The sequence below is a fragment of the Schistocerca cancellata genome, chromosome 5 (genome assembly GCF_023864275.1).
Source record: "Schistocerca cancellata isolate TAMUIC-IGC-003103 chromosome 5, iqSchCanc2.1, whole genome shotgun sequence".
NCBI classification, from domain to species: domain Eukaryota; kingdom Metazoa; phylum Arthropoda; class Insecta; order Orthoptera; family Acrididae; genus Schistocerca; species Schistocerca cancellata.
The window spans coordinates 243,906,161-243,925,605 of NC_064630.1; the positions used below are offsets into that span (position 1 = coordinate 243,906,161).

The 19,445-nt window shown below is 38.7% G+C and overlaps 1 non-coding gene across 1 annotated transcript; it reads left to right on the top strand.

The window, feature by feature from the left end:
• Positions 1–339: 339 nt before the first annotated feature.
• On the top strand, positions 340–413 carry Trnat-ugu (transfer RNA threonine (anticodon UGU)). The gene has a single exon. It is a non-coding gene; the product is annotated as a tRNA-Thr (tRNA).
• Positions 414–19,445: the final 19,032 nt, after the last annotated feature.

Genomic DNA, 19,445 nt, shown 5'->3' on the forward strand with positions numbered 1-19,445 from the left:
GATGGGGTCAAAAAATTAATTTCAAAAAGACAGATTGATGGGTATTGGTAAACAAGGAAAGTATACTAAGATGGTATCTGTTCCTTTGGACATGTCCGAAAGAACAGATACCATCTTAGTATATATATAGTTAAGGCTCACCGGCCACTTGACCATCTTCTTCCTCTGTACGAATGCACAAACAGTGCCTGAACTCTTACGGGAATCGGCAACGTGTCACGAGTAATGAGTATAATGGGCGGGGACACTATGAATGTAGTGCGGGACAATACGTTGAGAATGTGGGTTTTGCGGGAAGCATGCCAGAGATAAATCCCTGCAGTCACCCTATTCTCTGTGTCCTCGGTGGCTCAGATGGACAGAGCGTCTGCCATGTAAGCAGGAGATCCCGGGTTCAAGTCCCGGTCGGGGCATACATTTTCATCTGTCCCCGTTGACGTATGTCAACGCCTGTAAGCAGCTAAGGGTGTTCATTTCATTGTAATTTCAAACAAGGAATGGACTTAATTCTCAAAGATTATTTTTTTTAATGTGACAATTTTAAATATTTAGGTTCTGTTATATCCAGTGATCCAGTGACAGCACATGTGACAAAATTACTGAGAGCACAGTAGCAATGGGTAAACAAGCAATGAAGTTCCTACATGGACTGATCTGGAATGATAATAGTAGTCAACAGACCAAAGAAAGGGCACTCTATAGTATTATTGAGGATATAATTACTTGTTGTTGTTGTGGTCTTCAGTCCAGAGATGGGTTTGATGCAGCTTTCCATGCTACTCTATCCTGTGCAAGCTTCTTCATCTCCCAGTACCTATGCAACCTACATCCTTCTGAATCTGCTTAGTGTATTCATCTCTCTGTCTCCCTCTACAATTTTTACTCTCCACACTGCCCTCCAATACTAAATTGGTGATCTCTTGATACCTCAGAACATGTCCTATCAACCGATCCCTTCTTCTAGTCAAGTTGTGCCACAAATTTCTCTTCTCCCCAATTCTATTCAATACCTCCTCATTAGTTATGTGATCTTGATAATTACTTATGGTGCAGAGATGGGACACTTACAAATGAAAGAAAGGCAAGATCAGGACAATGGAACTGATTTTATGAGAAGATGCTTGCAGGTCATTTGTGATCAAAACAAGTTAGAAAAATGGAAGTGATACAGTCCATAAGGAATAAAACTCTTCAGTGGCTTGGTCACAATAAAATAATGAGTAATCGTAGGTGACCTAAGATGATGTTAATGTGGGTCCTGAGAAGAACTAAAAGGGCATGGCCATCTTGGCATGGGGATTATATATTGATCAAGAAAGGGATGAGAAGGGGTCAACAGCTTTCAACTGGTGTAACAAAGACACTAGAAGGAAAAAAACAGCTAACCTCTAGTGGAAAACATCAAATGAGAAGAAAATAAATAATCTGTGCTACTTTCTAATATATTGGTTTGCTCTTATTTGTGTAGCAAACGCAACTCAATATAATTTCAATCTGTCATATGTTGTTGAAAAACGTTTTCACTACCTACATTTAACTAATCAGTGGCACTTATTCATCACAAACATGTTTCTTCTATAAAATAAACATCTATAATCAGTATTTTTGAATAAATACACTGCAAAAGTCACATAATCCCCATTCTTCATTAAAGAACTATCACTAAATAAGATGCTTGGATTAAAAAATATCCTCACATTGGACACATTGTGGAATCTGCCTCAGAATAGTCATAAATTGTTAAAAGTGTGAAGACTTTCTGTCAGTAGCTACAGTTTCCCAAGGAATCAATTAGCTATTGTTGTGGTTTCCTGAGGATTTGTGAGTTCAATTTCTCTGACTTCAGGAGTGACACCCACAGAAACATTCTGCACTGACATCTGTGTTGGTCCAGAGCTCAATGAAATCACCGCAGATGTTTCTTATCTCACAAAATCACTTAATCTGTAGCTAGTTTACAAATCTCTCCCACGCAATGGCTTCCCATTTCATTTAGTGTGAAGACTGTGTGCACTTTCTTCATGTTGGATGCTATGAGGCAGCCAGGTTGAATGGAGCTGTGGCTAACTATTGGTGCTTTAGTAATTACGCTTGTCATCCACAGTTCTGGAGAAGTAAAAGCTGATCTTAAGGTACAAAGTTGACATGGCAGTAACAAAGGCACAATCGCAGCAATTATGAGCAATAGTTGGCAGCAGTAAGTAGATACAGTAGGGTAGTGTGCATGGACTGTGGTTAAACCTGTAAAATCTAGTATGAAGTTTAAGAAAAGCTACAACTAAACCACCTTTAATCCAGATGTTTCCAGCAGCTTCATTGCTCTGGAGAGCCACAACAACACAGATAGTGGTACTTTACGTGCTCTCGTGATGAAGTGGTATCTATGGAGAGGTCAGACTAACTTAAGGCACCTGAAGGGAGTGGTAGTTTATTTGGTAGTTGCAGGGGTACCAGTCTGGATGTATGACTGGTCTGGTCTTGTAACATTAGGCAACATGGCCTTCCTACGCTGGTACTATGAATGGCTTAAAGTAAGGGGAAACTACAGCTATTATTTTTCCCTGGAGCACGTAGCTCTACTGTATGGTTAAATGATGATGGCATCCTCTTGAATAAAATATTTCAGAGATAAATACTTCCCCATTTGTATCTCCAGGTAGGCATATTATCATCAGGAAAAATAAAACAAGCATTCTATGGGCCAGAGCTTGGAATGTTAGATCCATTAATGGGGCAGGAAAGTCAGAAAATTTAAAAAGGGAAATGGACAGGTTGAAGTTAGAATTAGTGAAGTCAGTGGCAGGAAGTTCCTTCTGAGCAGGTTAGTTTGTGGGTGTTTGGGGTTTAGCAGCACTCACTGGAGAAGTTATCAGTGCCACCGGTACAGAATTATCACCACTAAATCAAATAGGGCCCTTATAGACCACCTGTCGTAGCCTCATAAAGCATATAATGTATTCTATGTGTCATATATTTTGAGCCATTGATTTGCATTGTATTACCTTGACAAATTCCATATCACTGTGTGATGATCTATGGATGAATAAAAATAAATAAGTAAATGACAAAAGTGGTTTACAAGATATATGAGACAGGCAAAACACCCACAAACACCAAGAATAATTGTGTACTGACATGAATTATTTAGAGAAGATTGGAATGTCTGGTAAAATCACAGGGAAGATCAGTTTGGATTCTGAAGAAATATACACCAACACTGGACTAGATCCTGCCACCATTTGCATCTCATACGAAAAAACAGAACAAAAACCCAAAATAGTTTATTATTTAATGGAATAAAAATGTATAATAGACTTCCAGAGGAGATCAAAGCTGAAACTGGAATACATGCCTTTAGGAAAGCTGCAAAAAGTTATTTAGCAGATAATGTTACTATACTGTCAAAGAATACTGTAAATGACATGTGTTCACCTCAATTCATGCAAGAGTACCTTTGTAAATTTATATTTATCTGTAATTAAGATTGGTGAGTTTTTCTTTTTTTCTTTTTTTTTGTTTTTTTTTTTTTTTAAATCCATGCAAGAATACATTTGTAAATTTATACTTATTTGTAACTAAGATTGGTGTGTATTTGTTTTGTGTACAAACGATTAAGTTGCACCATGGAAATATGTACTACCAGAAGTACTATTATGTATATACTCATTCCATGTATACAGTTGACGACATCCATACAACACAAGTTGTCTACAGATGAATAAATAAATAAATAAATAAATAAATAAATAAATAGGAACATGCGAGTCAATAATGACCCTATGACTTATCTTAAAAGATAGATTAAAAAATTGCTATTTATAACGTTTATATATTTAGAGAAAGCTTCTGATAATGTTGTTTGGAAAAGAGTCTTTGAAATTTTGAGGGTTAAGAGGAATAAAATACAGGGAGTAAAGGTTATTTACAACTTGTACAGAAAACAGACTGCAGTCGTAAAAGTTGATGTATGAAGAAGAGCAGATATAAGAGGTTGACAGTCTTAAATTCCTGGGATTACAACTTGATAATAAATTCTGAACTGCAGAAACGCCTTAACAAATCTGTATTTGCAATTCGAGTGTTAGCAGACATAGGCGACATAAAAATGAAAAAGCTTGCATACTTTGCATACTTTCATTCCATAATGTCATATGGTATAATATTTTGGGGTAACTCTTCAAGTCAAACAAAAGTTTTCAGAGTCCAAAAGCGTGTAATACATATTATTTGTGGAGTAAATTCACGGACGTCCTGTAGAAACCTCTTCAAATAACTGGTATAGTAACTACTGCCTCTCAGTATATTTACTCCTTAATGAAATTTGTCCTAAATAATATATCTCTTTTTCCAACAAACAGCTCAGTTCATACATACAATACCAGGAATAAAAATGTTCTGCACAAGGACTTCAAAGCACTTACTTTAGTTCAAAAAGGGGTCCACTACTCAGGAACACTCATCTTCAATAATTTGCCAGCAAATATAAAAAAATTTAGTAACAAATAAAGATCAGTTTAAAAGGAGCCTGAAAGACTTACTAGTCGCCAACTCCTTCTACTCCATCGACGAATTTTTTAATAGAAACAAATGATGTATTGTATATATTCATACTACTAGTATTGTTATTTCAGCTTAAAAAAAAATAATAATTTGACATGTTCCACATTCACGAGGATCTTCTCAGTGCGGATCTATGGAACGAAGAACTAATCTAATCTAATCTAATCTCTAAAGGGCATGAAAGGGACACAACAGTTGAGAAGAGTATGAGACTGGGATGTAGTCTATCCCCAGTTTTATTCAGTCTGTACACTGAGGAAGCAATAAAGAAAACCTAGGAGAAATTTGGAGGGTGAAGTAATGTTCAGGAAGAAGAAATAAAACCTTTGATGTTTGCTGATGATATTGTATTCTGTCAGAGACAGCGAAGTACTTGGAAGAGCAGGGGAATAGAATGAATAGTGTCTTGAAAAGAGGTTATATAACAATAGTAAAACAAGTGTAATGAAATGTAGTTGAATTACATCAAGTAATGCTGAAGGAATAAGATTAGGAAATGAGTTTTGCTATTTGAGCAGCAAAATAACCGACGATGGCTGAACAAGAAAGCATATAAAATGCAGACAGGGTATAGCATAAAAAGTGTCTCCAAAAAAGAGGTGTGCAATCTAATGTCACTTCAATTATTAGGAAGTATTTTCTGACATTATTTGTCTGGAATGTAGTTTTTTACAGATGTGAAATGTAGACATAAGTCATTCAGAAAGAAGAGAATAGAAGTTCTGGAAATGTGGTGCTACAGAAGAATGCTGAAGATTATATGGGTAGACTGAGTAATTAATGACAAGATACTGTATCATTGAATTGGGGAAAAAAGATACTCAGGGCACATCCTGACTAAAAGTAGAGATCAATTGACATGACACATCCTAAGGCATGAAGAAATCATCAGTTTAATAATGTAGGGAAGTGGAAAGCATATGTGTGTGTGTGTGTGTGTGTGTGTGTGTGTGTGTGTGTGTGTGTTGGGTGGAGAGGAATTGTAGTGGCAGCAAACAATATGGTAAACAAGTACAAATGGATGTAGAGTGCAGTAGTTACCCAGAAACAAAGAGCCTTGTGCAGGATAGAGTAGTACGGAGAGCCTTATCAAACCAGTCTGCAAAATGAAGACAAAAGCAACAATGACAACAACAACAACAACAACAACATGACTGTGCAGATAACAGTTCAGTTGAAATTGATTTTTATTATCACCAGAAATACTCATTAATGAGTAAATGTATTGGGAAATGAGCATAATGATTCCATGATTCTTAAAGATGTGTAGTTATTGACTTCATAAAATATTCTTACTGCTTGCTTCTGTTAACTAAATATTTTATTTACTTTAGGTGTATGGCCCAAGAAGTTACTTCTATGTGACAACAAGGAGTGAAAATATACAAAATAGGCTAAGAACTTTGTCTTTAGATGAACACAGTGTGATTTACTTCTAAGAGAAGAATGCGGAGATATGATTCTCTCAGTTAATTTACAGATGTGTTGACTGCATTTTGACTTGTTATCTACCATTATGGTGGACACCTTGAAATTACAGAGCCATAGAGGAGGATGTACAGGATGACCCACTTTAGTGAGGGGCATGGAGCTTGGACATGATGGAGTGTGTCGCTGAAAGAGCAGGATGACAATGGTAAGGTAACCCCTGCGTTGATGAATGCAGAGATATTCTCTTCATCTATGTCAGGCAGAGTGTGGAAGGTGTGAAGTAGCACTGCTTGGGTGGTGGAAGAATCCTCCAGAGAGTGTGCATGAGAAAGGTGGATGAACAGCAGCCCATCTCACAGCTGAAGAGAAAGATCATCGGTGGGGTATACCGTGATGTCAATGATGAATCTCATGATGCCTGAGTGGGCGGAAGAGGGTGACAGTTCTTGAGGCATGGTAGCAGGCACAACCAAGGTGGTAGCAGCTGAGTGGGTTTCCTCATCAAAATGAATACATCACTTTCACTGAGAAGGGAAGCACATGGTGTCAGTTGGTCGGTATTATGAGACAGGAAGTCTGCAATGGATGAAGGCTTGGAAGAAGCTAAAGGGGAGGGAACAGAATCATTCAGGATCCATGCTGGTTTCAGGTGATCAAGCAACACCATATGGTGTTTGCCTTGGAGACAAATGTTGATAGTGTTTGCAGCAGGGACAATGATCTTGTAAGGGCGTGGGCCCTTAGGCCAACAGCTAGGAGTAGGTGGTCACATGTGGGCTATGTGTGAGTGTACATACTCAAGAAAGGTAGGCAGTTCAGTCAAAGGAGGAGGAGCATCATCCTTAACAAGCTCAGATGGCAGAACAAGAGGTTATCTGCACAAGATCGTGGCCAAAGATCATCTTTGAAAGCTGTCTGGATCCCTAAGAGGATCCATGGTAGGGCCTTTTAGGCAGGAGGCATCGTGGCACATAAGAGCAGCTTTTAGTCCTGTGCCAATGCTCCACCAAACCATTATTCTGAGCATGATATGCCATTGTGTGGAATTTGTTGGAGCCGCACAAATTGTACAATTTAGTGAAAAGTAACTGCTCAAATTACCTCCTGTGGTTGGTGGTGATGGAGAAGGGGCAGCCAAAGCATGCAAGCCAGTTACTGATGAAAGCTACAGAGTCGGCCATAATATCAGGTAAAGGGACCACTTCAGCCCTCTGGTGGTGCAATTGATAATGAATAGTATGTACCAACAACTGCCTGAACGGGGTAAGGGTCCAATGAGATCAAGATGAACATGGTGAAATCTGCCCTTATGGATGAGAAACTGGCCTAATGGTGTCTGGGCATACTGACCAATTTTGCTACGTTGGCAAGAGAGAAAGGCCCAGGTCCACACAAAGTGCTCTGTGACCAATGTGATAGTAGCCTTAATGCCAGGGTGGGCCAGGTTATGTAAGGCTGAAAAGACTTGAAAGTGAAGAGATGTGGGAACGAGAGGTCTGGGAGTACCCACGGAAACATCACATAAAATTGGAGATGTCGAGTCAGGGAGATGATGGGATTGTATGACTAGGGATGAAGAAGGGTCATTGATCAAGTCCTGCACATCTACATCCAATGTAATGCATATTGGTCGTGTATTAACATATGAGGTTCATATGGCAGAAGCAGTGAGGGATATGTAAGGTGAAGGTTTGTGAAGGGTGTCAGCCAGCGTTTGGTGGTCTATGAATACAGATGTTGTCTTGGAAGTAACGTATAGCCTTGTAAATGGCCAGAAACTCCCTGTCTAACGCAGACCACGTATGCTGGAAGGCTGAAAGTTTTTTGGGGAAGAAACGCAGAGGTTGAGAGAGATCATCAACATGCTGCTGTAAGACAGCTCCAATGGAGGTTTCACTCAGATCAGTAGTGATGGACAGGTGACCATCAGCAATAGGATGTGCCAGTGTGACTGCATTTGCAAGGCCAGCTTGAGGTCTCGGAAAGAGCTCTTCTTGGCTTCAAACCACAGAACATTACGAAACCTGCAAGTGTTTTTTCAGCCATGGGCCTGAAGAGATGCTGCATGGGGAATATGACATCGAAAAAAGTTCACCATCCCAAAAAATCATCTCAATTCTTGGTAGGTTTCAGGGAGAGGAAGGTTACTGATAAAATCAATGCAATCCGATATCAGGATGATACTCTCAGGTGAGACAGAATGTCCTAGAAACAAGACACAGGAGCATCAGAGTTGTGATTTTTCGTGATAGATCTCCACACCATGGTCGGAAAGGACTTGTAGGACCTGTTGAAGATGACGTTCACATTCCTCGAAGCATTTTTTGGAATGTCATCCTTAAACATTGGAATATTATGGTATGCTCTGCATCAGTCAGTCATGCTGAAAACTTGCACACTGTGAAGTTTCTGGGGAAAGTCCTGATTGTGGGGAACAGGGTAACTGCCCAAAGATGTACGAGCTTCAGTTTCTAGTAGTTCCCACAGAAGCAGAAAAAACTGTCTTTTTTCAACACCAGATGAATAGGGGATGATCAGGTGCTATTGGAGGGTGCAGAATACTCACGTCTAACAGTTTCTGTACCACAGCCTTAGCATGACATAATTTGGTAGTGTTAAGACCACGAGGTCTGTGGTGGACTGGGGGCCATCTGAGATATGCCATCTAGGGTATGTACTGTTAGTAATCATGACAATCTGATGCACAGAGTTACTAGTCAAATGAGCAGGAGATGTCGTGAGAGAAGTCTGAGGCAAGGCACATGAAACACAAGAAGTGTTAAAGTCACTAACCTGAGAAGCCAGTGGTGAGGGTATCCCTAGTAAGAAACAATTTGGGATCACCACTGTGGTGTTTGCCCTGATAGCTGAGTGGGCAGCGTGACAAATTGCTGTCCTGCAGGCTCGGGTTTGATTCCCAGCTAGGTCTGGTATTTTCTCCGCTCAGGGACTGGGTGTTGTGTTGTCATCATCATCATTTCATCCCCATCTGGTGCGCAGGTCACCCAATGTGATGTTGAATGTAATAAGACCTGCACCAAGGCGGCCAGACCTGCATTTACCACTGTGGCAACTACGTATGAAGCTTTAAAAGTAATCACTAGACAAGTAGTTGCATATAACACTTTATTTTTGCACTTGGAGCACAGTATTACATGATCGCATACATGTTAACAAACCAAAACATCCCAATGCTGGCATCCAAAGAGGTTCACTCTGAAGAGGCAACTATCATGTATTGGCAGTTGCCACAGTTTTATTTCGTGTAAGACCATTAATTTCTATTTCTTATGACTTTACTATGCACAATACGTAAATCTTTTTTGTATATGACTTTCTTATCATACGTCCAATACATTCATTCATTTAACTTTTCAGTGCTATAGAGACAGCTGACAGATCTCTCTGAAACCAGTAAAGTCATAGAAGTGTTTTTTTATGAATTAGCAGATAAAAACAGGAGCTAACAGTAGCATTTTTGAAAGTAGCAACTTTTGTCACAGTTCTTGTAACTAGCAATGTGAGAAGACTACTACTAGATGTAAATTGCTGTCTCAGCCTGATAGTGTATAACATTAGTCTTTTAACAACCCTGTAGGATCACCTTCTTCATGGAACAAGTCACATCTCTACATCCCATCCAGTATCACAGAAAACTGTTATCGAGTTGAGCTCATATGACTTCCTGCCAGAAGCAAACTTCAACATTTACAGAATCGGATACAATATGTGTAAGGTATTCAATGACACTGAATTTAATAAAAAGAAAATTTTCATCAAGTTTCACCCCTAGATTATAGTCTATACTATATACAATTTTTTTGAAAAAGTAAATTTGTTTTATACAGGGGTCTCACCATGCTTGTTTAGTGTTTCCATTATAGGTAATCTATGTCTAGTTGAATGAAACCTTCTCTTCCAATATTACACTATTTTTGTTTGGATCTGGATGCAGAGTTAGTCCTTTTTTGCAGGTTATATAAACATTATCTACCTTGAAATAAATCCTTGTTGCTGAACTGCTTCAGGAGAAAGAGATTATACCTTGCCTGCTCTTATTTCTCATGATTGCTGTGGTCAGCCACTTAACCAGTTGTTGATGGTTTTCTCCTAAATGGGTATGTCAACTTTGATAAAACTAAATAGTGAACAGGATTTATTTCTACGTAGCTAAGTAAATGAACTAAAAGAGATTCCAGAAGATGAAAATGTTGAAGTAGAATATGAAAATATTAAAAAAAGCACTTACAGAAATTACTCTAGAGGTCCTGGGGACTGAGAGTAAGAGTCTACGTAAACGGGATCCTCCATGGATGTCTGATGACCTGAAGATGTTGATTAGGAAATAGAAAAATCTCTACAAAAAATGGTTATCTAAATCACTACAGGACAGGCAAAACTACCGGACAACAAATTACAAATTAAGAAACAGAATTAAATTAGAAAAGAACAAGACATAGGAACAGAATGTATTGAAACTGAAAGTCCAATAGGTGGATCAGAAACAACAAAAGTGTGGAGGACAATTACCAGTATGAAGAAAGCACAAGTAAACAAAGCAGTAGACAACCTAATTCCCTTAAAGGAATGGAAAAAGCATTATGCAGACCTTTTAATCGAAGACAGGCCACATTACACATAAGGAAGTGAAGAGAAGATGGAAGTAACTGATCAAAATATAAAAATTATAATAGAGGAAGTGAACTGTGCATTAATTAAAGAAAGAATGGCCGATCACCTGGTCCAGGAAACATTCCTGTTGAATTATTGAAGAGGCTGGAGGAAGATATCTGAAGAAACGAATAACCTGCCTGATGAACAACTGTTGTAAAAGGATTGAAATTCCCTCAGAATGGAAAAAGTCATATATTGTTTCTATTTTCAAGAAAGGGAATAGAAAAGACACAAACTGCTATAGAGCCATTAGTGTCAACTGTACAATGGGCCACTTATTTGGCAAACTAATGTTTGAAAAAATTACACAAAATGTTGACCACCATATTGGGGAAGACCAGAGCAGATTTAGGCAGAACAGATCATGTACAGATAACCTACTCATTTGACAACAACTAATGGAGAAATTTATAGCAGTAGGGAAGGAGCAACACATTGCCTTTGAAGATTTAGCAAAAGCTTGCATTACAGTCCCTAGATCTAAGCCTGGGAAAGCTATGAAAGATAGGGGTATGGATTATCACCTTTTACAAATTATTACTGAAATGTACAGAGATAATGTGGTACAGATTAAATGAGGTTCAAAGTTATCAGAACCTATTATTGTCACTAAAGGTTTGTGACAAGGTTGCAGTGTCATCCATCTTGCTCAATTTATATGTAGAAGTGGCTCTCCAAAATTGGAAGAACAGCTGTAGAGGAATGGGACACTGTCAATGATATACAGATATTCTCATTAAGTTTTGCTGATGATCAAACTATTATAGCATGAGATGATTATGACCTTGAGTTCATGATACGACAATTATATCAGGAATACAACAGATGGGGACTACAAATGAGTCTAACAAAAACAGAGTATCTGGTGGTGAACAGTGATGCTAAATTTGAAGTACACATCAATGACAAAGCAGTTATGAGACAGGTAGAGAAATTTAAATATCTTGCGGCACATATTGATAAAAATGGATTGGGCCATACAGAAGTAAAATATAGAACACAGCAAAGCAGAAAAGTCCAGACTGAAATTTTCACTCTGCAGCGGAGTGTGTGCTGGTATGAAACTTCCTGGCAGTTTAAAACTGTGTGCCAGACCGAGACTCGAACTCGGAACCTTTGCCTTTTGCAGGCAAGTGCTCTACCAACTGAACTACCCAAGCATGACTCACAACCAGTCCTTGCAGCTTTCATTCTACCACTATCTCATCACCTACCTTCCAAACTTCACAGAAGCTCTTCTGCATACCTTGCAGAACTGGCATTCCTGGAAGAAAGGATTTTGTGGAGACATGTGTTAAGCACAGCCTGGGGTATGCTTCCAGAATGAAATTTCTACTCTGCAGTGGAGTATGCGCTGGAATGAAACATCCTGGCAGATTAAAACTGTGTGACAGACTGAGACTCGAACTCGGGACCTTTGCCTTTCACAGACACTTGAGTCATGCTTGGGTAGCTCATATGGTAGAGCACTTGCCCGATAAAGGAAAAGGTCCTGAGTTCGAGTCATGGTCCAACACACAGTTTTAATCTGCCAGGGAGTTTCATACCAGTGCACACTCCACTGCAGGCTGAAAACTTCATTCTGCAAACAGCCCCCAGGCCCTGGCTAATCCATGTCTCCGCAATATCCTTTCTTCCAGGAGTGCTAGTTCTGCAAGGTATGCAGAAGAGCTTCTGTGAAGTTTTGAAGGTAGGATACAAGATAGTGGCAGAATTAAAGCTCTGAGGATGGGTTGTGAGTTGTGCTTGGGTAGCTCATTTGGTACAGCACTTGCCCATGAAAGGCCAAGGTCCCAAGTTCGAGTCTCGGTCCGGCACACAGTTTTAATCTGCCAGGAAGTTTCAAAGCAGAAAAGTGTTAGTGTATATGAATTCTTCTTGGTGGGATAAGACTATTTCCAACAGCAATAAGAAAAGAGTAGGTAAGATAATGGTTGAATCAGTGCTATGCTATGGCTCAGGACTATGGATCTTAAATGTGGATCTCAAAAGAAGACTTATAGCTGTGGAAATGGATTATTTGCATATGAGTGCCAGAATATCAAGAATTGAAAGGAAAACTAATGATGAAGTTAGAGTTAGAATGAAGGCAAATGATACAGTGATAGTTGAGAGAAAATCATTAAAATGGTACCGACATATGATGAGAATGCCAGATCATTGGTGGCCAAAGAAGGTTTATGAATGGAGTCCACCCAGCAGACATAAGCGTTGAAGACCACGACATTCTTGGACAAACCAGATAAATGGAGTAATGGAACAATGCATTGTCGACAAGGAAGATGCGCTGGATATCCTGTTATCCTCTGCCAAGCCTCTTGCTAGGCAGAGGATAGCTGGAATACAACAAGATTTTGTTATTAATTAATATTTGTATTGATTAATCCTGTAATAATAATAATAATAATAATAATAATAATAACATACAAGATGATACCACAAATGCCTGAAGTGATAATTTTGCAACATGAAGTCACCCGAGCAATTAATTCTACGCACAATTGGAAAGCCCATGCAAAAGATTAAAACAAAAAAACCCACAAGTCGAAACAACAATAACAACTATCAACACAATCATACACAACAAAATAAATGAAAATACAACTACGGAAGAGTTACAACTACTGGTTTATATAGGAGCACTCACTACACTAAATATACACACAAGGCAGAGATCAGAACAAACCAACACGCGGAAGAAACCCACAAAACCAGCATGGCAACACAGGCTACAGATCAGAATAGAAAAACTGAGAAAAGACATCGGACAGCTAACACAATTTATAAGAAATGAAATATCAGACAAAAAACGAAAAAGTTTAGGTAAAATCTCACAACATGAAGGGATAGAGCAATTAGATGAAAAGAAGCAGAAATTACAAGCATTGGCCAAACGACTTAGCAGATACAAAAAAAGTGAAAATAGAAGGAAACAAAACAAAACCAAACATACAACACAAACCAAAAGAAATTTTACCAGACAATAGATAACACACACATTAAAATAGACAATCCACCAAACATAACAGACATGGAACACTTCTGGAGCAACATGTGGTCAAACCCAGTACAACATAACAGGCATGCATGGTGGATACAAGCAGAAACAGACACATACAAGATGATACCACAAACGCCTGAAGTGATAATTTTGCAACATGAAGTCACCCGAGCAATTAATTCTATGCACAATTGGAAAGCCCCTGGAAAAGATAAAATAGCAAATTTCTGGCTAAAGAAGTTCACCTCAACTCATTCACATCTAACTACATTATTTAACAATTACATTGCAGTCCCATACACAATCCCTGATACACTTACACATGGAATAACTTATCTGAAAACTAAAGATCAAGCAGAGACAGCAAACCCAGCAAAATATCGCCCCATAACATGCCTACCAACAATATACAAAATATTAACTTCAGTCATTACACAGAAATTAATGACACATACAATACAGAACAAAATTATAAATGAAGAACAAAAAGGCTGTTGCAAACGAGCACAGGATGTGAAGAGCAACTGATAGTAGATGCAGAGGTGACATATCAAGCTAAAACTAAACAAAGGTTGCTCTACTATGCATACATTGATTACCGAAAAGCTTTTGATAGTGTACCCGACTCATGGTTACTACAAATATTGGAAATATACAAAGTAGATCCTAAATTGATACAGTTCCTAAACATAGTAATAAAAAATTGGAAAACCACACTTAATATCCAAGCAAATTCAAATAATATCACATCACAGCCAATACAGATTAAGCGTGGAATATACCAAGGAGACTCATTAAGTCCTTTCTGGTTCTGCCTCGCTCTGAACCCACTATCCAATGTGCTAAATAATACAAATTATGGATTCAATATTACTGGAACATACCAACACAAAATCACACATTTGCTATACATGGATGATCTAAAACTACTGGCAGCAATAAATCAACAACTCAACCAATTACTAAAGATAACAGAAGTATTCAGCAATGATATAAATATGGATTTTTGAACAGACAAATGTAAGAAAAATAGCATAGTCACGGGAAAAGACACTAAACAAGAAGATTACATATTGGATAACCACAGCGACTGCATAAAAGCGATGGAAAAAATAGATGCCTATAAATATCTAGGATACAGACAAAAAATAGGAATAGATAATACAAATATTAAAGAAGAACTAAAAGAAAAATATAGACAAAGACTAACAAAAATACTGAAAACAGAATTGACAGCAAGAAACAAGACAAAAGCTATAAATACTTATGCTATACCAATATTGAACTACTCATTTGGAACAGTGAAATGGAGTAACACAGACCTAGAAGCACTCAATACACTTACACGATCACAATGCCACAAATATAGAATACATCACATACATTCAGCAACAGAAAGATTCACATTAAGCAGAAAGGAAGGAGGAAGGGGATTTATCGACATAAAAAACCTACATTATGGACAGGTAGACAATTTAAGAAAATGCTTTATAGAACGAGCAGAAACTAGCAAAATACACAAAGCAATCACTCATATAAATACATCGGCTACACCATTGCAATTTCATAACCACTTCTACAACCCTTTAGATCACATAACATCAACAGATACGATGAAAGTAAAATGGAAAAGGAAAACACTACATGGCAAGCACCCGTATTATCTAACACAGCCACACATTGATCAAGACGCATCCAACACATGGTTAAGAAAAGGAAATATATACAGTGAGATGGAAGGATTCATGATTGCAATACAGGATCAAACAATAAACACCAGATATTACAGCAAGCATATTATTAAAGATCCCAATACCACAACAGATAAATGCAGACTTTGCAAACAACAAATAGAAACATTAGATCACATCACAAGCGGATGGACAATACTAGCAAATACAGAATACCCCAGAAGACATGACAATGTAGCAAAAATGATACATCTACAACTTGCCATACAACATAAACTAATAAAACAACACGTTCCCACATACAAGTATGCACCACACAATGTACTGGAGAATGATGAATACAAATTATACTGGAACAGAACCATTATAACAGATAAAACAGCACCACATAAGAAACCTGACATCATACTCACCAATAAAAAGAAGAAATTAACACAACTAATCGAAATATCCATACCCAATACAACAAATATACAGAAGAAAACAGGAGAAAAAAATTGATAAATACATCCAACTGGCTGAGGAAGTCAAAGACATGTGGCATCAGGATAAAGTTGACATTATACCAATTATACTATCAACTACAGGAGTCATACCACACAATATCCACCAGTACATCAATGCAGCTACATGCAAACGTATATATAAAACTACAGAAATCTGTAATTATTGATACATGTTCAATTACCTGAAAGTTCCTAAATGCAAAATAACATATACTGTAAAGTTAAAAGGAAGTCACGCTTGATCAAGGTCCACGTCACTTTCCATTTTTAACCAGACATAACATCTGAGAAAGGAAAGAAACAATAATAATAATAATAATAATAATATTAGTGTTATTGACACACTTAGCAAAGAACTTTTAAACTTTGAAAGAAACACAGCACACCTTTCTTGCACTGTCAAAAAGACCCACTCTGCTATTAATGTTGTGCACTAACAAAAAATAAATAGTTTCAAAATTCAAAAGAAACTTAAAAACATGCCTCATTCGCCACTCTTTCTACAAATAATATGAATATCTAGATTTAGAGATTGAACAATATCCATTAGCTACAAGACAGGTGGTTGTATTTGCTATAAAGCTGTATGGCTAATAATAATGTTCTATAAATATGACTCAATACTAACAGAAGAAAAAAGATTGTCTTTGAAAAATACCATTGTAATCATGTAAATATTAAGATACTAATAGGAGATAAACAGCACCGATATAATAAAACTAAGGAGGTAGTGGCTTTTTTTGAAGCAGCAGCTGTATTACTAATTCACTTTTTGTTAAATTTAGCTGATATATGTGTGAACGGCATTAATCAGTAGTCCTATAGAGATACTTTGTTGTTAATATAGCATACTGACTGAGTTTCTTTGGTGCCATTGTTAATGTTAATGTAGTCTTTATCTTGATTTGTTCCACATCCCTGAAGGTTCTCCTTCTTGATGGCATCTATGGAAGATCATGTATGATTGAACGAATAAATGAATGAATTAATAGAATGGTGCAAGTCCTAGTGTGCATATAATGATGGAAACAAACTGAAAAAATCATGTAGTTGACCTGCTAAAATGCTTAGGTTTAACTAATTTTGCCAAAAGAATAATTACCTACTATGAGGACTTAAAATCAGTAAACTGACATATTTTGGATATTTTAATGCACTGACATCCTCTTTGGTAACTGCTCACATCATTTTCAGGTAGAGTTAACATGGAAGGAGAAAGAGTTGCAACATATGTAAATGTTGGACACAAGTCGAAAATAATTAAACAAGCAGTCTTTGTGTTGATCAGAACCTAGAAGTATATGCTTGTGAATTGCTACTGCAGAATATGTGTCTCATAACAATCTACATATCACCTCTATAAAACTTTCAGTTACTTATGTGAACTTTACATGCATTACTGAGCAACCTGTTGGACAAGAAGAAATAGTTAGTAGTTTGTGGAGACTTAAATGTAGATTTCTAGACATTCTCACAGGAAAACTGCTACAAAGTCTTTCACAATGGAGTCCTTGGTAAAAAGTTCTTTGTTGTCTTGTGGCATCAAATTTGGTCAAATTCCAAGCTTTCAGTGATTGCCTCCATCTTTGTCATCTGACTTTTGTGAAACTTGTGAGGCTCCCACATTTATATCCAGAGGACAGCATCTGATTGGCTGCATTATGTCATGATGAAGTTTCAATCTGATTTCAGCAGTGAATTTTCAAACTCATGTGCAGCAAGATACCAGTACCGTGATTGACAACATTTTTATAGACAGTGTTCAGGATGAAAGAATTAACATGGACTGTCTGATCCCAATACACAATTAATGTAAACTAATGTAGCACCTCATGGCTCATACAAAGCAGTAAGGTTCATTAATGAGATCAGGATACAATGTTTTAAGAATAAGTTAAAAGTAGTGGTATGAGTAACCTGACAGCTTTACTGGTCACTTTTGGTGTGAACAATGCATGGCCTAATTTGTTGGCTTTATTTGTTATAATATCATAGGAGTATATTAATGATTTATTTTAGGGAAATAAAGAAATTGAACAGGGATCATACCCCTGTCAAAGACCCAGTTCCAAGACATACCTGATACCCCACCCTCTTGTCCCATAAAGAGCCTATCTGCCCTATCAGACAGTACCACCTGAAAGAAGCAGTAATGTCATAAGCTGTAACTTCAGCACAGCCTTTTATGTGGGTTGGGCCACAAATAAGCCATCCAGCTAAATGAACTGTCATCATCAAACACTGTCAGACAGAAAGTTGACGACCCAGTGACAGAAAACACTGCTGAGCGCAGCTAGCTCCATTGCAAAGCTGCTTCACAAGCTGTGCTATTTGGATTCTCCCTTCCCCCATCCCCCTCCAGTACCATCTACTCTGAACTAAGTGCAAAACTTCCCCTGCCTGCAGACAGAATGAACACTACAGGGCCACATTCCAACCATGTGCCCCTGCTACGTCTCCCTCCTGGGCCTCAGACAACTGTCCCCTGTCCTCGCTTCCACTTTCCACCTTCTTTCCGCACTCACCTTTTCCAACTTGCACAGCCCCTCACCCCTTTTAAACTGCAGTATTGGCATGATGTATTCATTCAGAAAAGGGTTACTATTAAGCAAATGTGATGTGTATTGGGTGTGTGTGTGCATTACGTAGATCTCAAGAGGATTCACCAAAACCTGGCAAAGTTCTCACTCTTGTTTATGTGCCATCAATGATTCAGTGGCCCAACTATTCAGTCAGTTGCTACCTTTAACCCTTAAAATAATAGCATGTATTTTAAATTTCTGAGATTTACTCTCTCTTGCTCCCAAACTTTGACCTGATGTCACCCCTATATGAACTCCTTGGCAGGATATGCAAAATACACTCCTGGAAATGGAAAAAAGAACACATTGACACCGGTGTGTCAGACCCACCATACTTGCTCCGGACACTGCGAGAGGGCTGTACAAGCAATGATCACACGCACGACACAGCGGACACACCAGGAACCGTGGTGTTGGCCGTCGAATGGCGCTAGCTGCGCAGCATTTGTGCACCGCCGCCGTCAGTGTCAGCCAGTTTGCCGTGGCATACGGAGCTCCATCGCAGTCTTTAACACTGGTAGCATGCCGCGACAGCGTGGACGTGAACCGTATGTGCAGTTGACGGACTTTGAGCGAGGGCGTATAGTGGGCATGCGGGAGGCCGGGTGGACGTACCGCCGAATTGCTCAACACGTGGGGCGTGAGGTCTCCACAGTACATCGATGTTGTCGCCAGTGGTCGGTGGAAGGTGCACGTGCCCGTCGACCTGGGACCGGACCACAGCGACGCACGGATGCACGCCAAGACCCTAGGATCCTACGCAGTGCCGTAGGGGCCGCACTGCCACTTCCCAGCAAATTAGGGACACTGTCGCTCCTGGGGTATCGGCGAGGACCATTCACAACCGTCTCCATGAAGCTGGGCTACGGTCCCGCACACCGTTAGGCCATCTTCCGCTCACGCCCCAACATCGTGCAGCCCACCTCCAGTGGTGTCGCGACAGGCGTGAATGGAGGGACGAATGGAGACGTGTCGTCTTCAGCGATGAGAGTCGCTTCTG